This window comes from Helianthus annuus, chromosome 13 (genome assembly GCF_002127325.2).
Source record: "Helianthus annuus cultivar XRQ/B chromosome 13, HanXRQr2.0-SUNRISE, whole genome shotgun sequence".
NCBI classification, from domain to species: domain Eukaryota; kingdom Viridiplantae; phylum Streptophyta; class Magnoliopsida; order Asterales; family Asteraceae; genus Helianthus; species Helianthus annuus.
In genome coordinates this window covers 131,306,559-131,310,724 of record NC_035445.2, presented here as the reverse complement: position 1 = coordinate 131,310,724, position 4,166 = coordinate 131,306,559, and the positions used below count along the sequence as shown (strand labels likewise).

The 4,166-nt window shown below is 37.2% G+C and overlaps 1 pseudogene; it reads left to right on the top strand.

The window, feature by feature from the left end:
- The first annotated feature begins 520 nt into the window (after positions 1–520).
- LOC110901322 lies at positions 521–3,935 on the top strand (annotated as a pseudogene).
- The last annotated feature ends 231 nt before the right edge of the window (positions 3,936–4,166 follow it).

The window sequence follows — 4,166 nt, the reverse complement described above, 5'->3', positions numbered from 1 at the left end:
CACAACTACGAAAAGTAATCAACTGTGATTCTTTCTTCTTAAAGAAAGAATTCAAAATACTTAGGTTGTGAGCCACCACAAACTCTAACAAATCCCTACCAGTGTCAAACAACAGTTGCCTAGCACTCGCTAATTGGTTCTAACAAAATATTGTTTTTTCCCTAGCTTTAAATTACATGCTTGCCATCGTTTTAGTTATTTTTTTTTTGGCAAAACTATGGTAGTGTTTTGATTTAATTGGTTCACTCGATGTATCATTTTCTTTAGATCGTGTTATAAGTAGCATGTATAAGTGACCGAAATAAAGGCGTACATGTTATTAAACTAATAAATATTCGGCTTAGCGCCTGGCGGCGCATAACACCGGTATATGTACAAGTATCAGATTGGGAGTTAATTATTCTCAACCTTTCAATATATATAAAACTCAAAAGTCTTTGCTGAACTAGTCAAAAGTCTTCATATATGTACAAGTATCAGATTGGGATTTAATCACATAAACATAAAAATTACTAAAAATACTATCGATCTTTTGTTATGCTGAATTGTTACAACATGATTGCTCTTATCATCTTTATTGTTCTATGCTCCAATCTTATCATCAACTGTTCCCCTGCATATGCAGTTTCAACTATAAAAGTTGGTGATCAACTCATACTCACTTCTCACCTTGTTTCCCCTCGTAGGAAATTTATGTTGGCGTTCTTTACCATTCTCGACACAAACCACACTTATTTAGAGACCAATTCTGTGAACGTATGGGTGGCCACCCATCCACTCCGATCATATCAAGTTCTAGCGTCCTCATGATTGATAGTGACACTGGGAAATTGATCATTTCTGATGGACGAACAACCATTATAAATGTCTCAGATAATCACTCCGGTCCTTCACCTGATTTGTCTGCGACTCTTCTAGACATCGGTGATTTCCAGCTGAAGAATTAAACTGACAACCGAATTCTCTGGAGAAGTTTTGATTATCCAACTAATGTACTTTCTACCAGGTATGAAACTCGGGTCGGACTTTAAAACAGGCCGTAACTGGAGCTTAACTTCTTGGCTAAGGTATGGAATCCCAGATTTGGGTGCTTTTACTATGAGTTGGGAACCCAATGGAGAAAATTCTCAGAGATTAATGATTCGACAGCGGGGGCAGCCATACTGGACCACTGGAGATTTGAATAATGATAGTGCATTTGAGTTTATGAACGTGAAGAATCAAGGAAGTATGTAAAGGTACAATCTCAGTTATGTATATAATAATGAAGAAAGATATTTCAGTTATCAATATCATGGCTTCTATCCGGGTGACTCCTATGGTGATCAGCCCTACCGGTTATTGACTGACCAAGGCCAAGCTCAAGGTGATAATGGTTTGATATGGAGCCCTCTGTACTGTTATGGGTATGATTCTGGGAATGGGTGTGTGGCAGGATCTAATTCGCCTTCGTGTAGGAGTAAAGATGATAAAATAGCTCTATTCGATGGTTATTTTGCTTTGGGCATGGCTGAGGATTCATATGATGATAATTCAAGCGTAAGCTTTAGTGATTGTATGGTGAGATGCTGGAATAATTGTACTTGTTTGGCATATAACACTCACGACAACAGAACTGGCCTGTAACATGTGGACAGGAAACAAATCAACAAGTAACTTTTCGATTAATCCACAAGGGACTTCTGTTCGTAAGTATTTGATTGTTTCTCCAGATCCGAGTGAAGGTCAAAATAATCATGAGTGATTAAGTGATATATTTGTTAATTTCTATATATAATGTCTATCACTTTATTCATTATATTGTCTATGTTCTAGATTCATATAGATGTTGCCCACGTTATTGTTGTTGTTATTATGCGCATTAAGCTTAAATAGAGGATATGGGATCAATATCTAACACATGACCTACACAGGAAAGGGTGATAAAATATTGATTTGGGCACCTGTTGTTTCTGGCATTTTTCTACTTCTATTTTGCTTCTGTCTATGGTATCGTAAAAATAGAAAGCTTAAACGAGAAGGTATAGCAGTTAACATTTACATTATATTGGTTTACTTTTGAAGTTTATACATGCTTAACATGTTTCTGATTGTAGAAGACAGACAAAAGGAAGACAACAAAAGATATTTTCTTGAATTGATGACTTCCGAGAGCTTCAATGTTTCAAATGACATTAAAAGTGACGGCAGAAAACAAAATGATATAGTGTACAGCTTTGCTGCTATAGTAACAGCCACAAATGATTTCTCAGACGAAAATAAGCTTGGAAATGGTGGTTTCGGACTTGTTTATAAGGTATTCTGTCTTTTTATACACTGTGTTTCTTAAACTGCCACTAGTTTTTGTTGTTAACTAAAGTGCGTTATAATGTGTTATGACGATAGGGGAAACTTTGTGATGGGCGAGAAATTTCAGTTAAAAGGCTTTCAATAACATCAGGACAAGGGCTTGTGGAGTTCAAGAATGAACTCATACTTATTACCAAACTTCAACATACAAATCTTGTCCGGGTTCTAGGTTGTTGTATTCATGGAGAAGAAAAGATGTTGATTTATGTGTACATGCCCAACAAGAGTTTAGATTTCTTTCTCTTTGTAAGATTATATCAATCCACATGTCTGATGGTTTGAGTTTTGATACTAGTGTTGTTTTATCTAACTTGCTAAAACCATTGAATAGATGAAATGAGGAAGGCACTACTAAGCTCGCCAAAACGATGGAACATAATTAATCGAAGGAATTGCTCAGGGATTGCTATACCTACATAAATACTCGAGAATGCGAGTTATCCATAGAGATCTCAAAGCTGGTAACATTTTGCTAGACGAAAGTATGAACCCCAAAATTTCTGATTTCGGAATGGCAAGAATATTCAAACAAGATGAGACGGAAGCAATGACCCAAAGGGCGGTTGGTACATAGTATGAACAATCCCTCTTCAAAAGTTTAGATTCTAATCTGCTTACATCTAATTAATTTTACCAACTCTAACTCGGTTACATTATGTAGTGGTTACATGTCTCCTGAGTATGCAATAAATGGGACGTTTTCGGTGAAGTCCGATGTCTTCAGTTTTGGAGTCCTAATCCTAGAAATTGTAAGCGGAAGAAGAAATACATGCCTCTCTTTTCTTGATACGACAGTCAGTCTTATTGGATACGTAAGTCTTGTTTCAAAATCTAATTCTTCTTCATCAAGTGTATTAGGAAAGTAATTTATTGGTGCATAACTAGCATTTGAAAAAAAAATTAGGCATGGGAGCTTTGGCAACAAGGGGATGCATTGCAATTGCAGGATCAAACGCTTGCTGATAGTTGTGTTGCACACCAACTGTTGAGGACTATTCATGTTGCACTTCTTTGGTTACAAGAAAACGCAGAGGACAGACCAGAAATGTCAGAGGTGATATCTATGCTTGCTAATGATACTATGTTGTTACCTCTCCCAAAGCAACCAACATTCTTTTCTGGAAGAACTGTATCTAAGTCGGCTTTAGCTGAAGGGGAGACAGAGAGCGACTCTGTAAATAGTATAACCATTACACAAACGGACGTGTTAAGGTCTCCTACCCAAGGATCTCACTCAGACAACAATCACCAGGTGTGCGGAATCCACCTAGCAAACACTAATGTATGGTATTGGATCAAGAAAGTGTAGAACAAGAATGATGAAGATGATGAATGACGTCACACACAGTAGCCGTCAATTCACACACAATGACAATGATTAGGGTTTCTTGAAGAACAAACTTTCGAAATTGCCACGTATAACATTTCATTAAGAGTTTATATACAATGGGAAGTCCTGACTACTAAAGTCAGGACATGGGCCCAAAGCCCAAGACAAAACAAACCCTGACTAACAAATGCCTAAATTTGGACTATAGGAGAGGAACAAAGTCCTGACCATTAACTTCAACATAAATTCGGACCATAACATAAAGTTTTAACAATTAGCATAAAAGACCCTTGAAGATTTGAGAGCCTGCACTTATCACCTAAAGTGCATTTACAGACTCCCCCTTGATAAGTGCGGGATCTTCAATGTAAAGCTCAAAATCTTCTCTTCGTTAATGCTTCGAGTACTTGCTGCACAGAATTGCACGACCTTGATGACTGATCAGCTAACTGTTGATCTTCCTCAAAGGAATGCAACAGCAACGTCT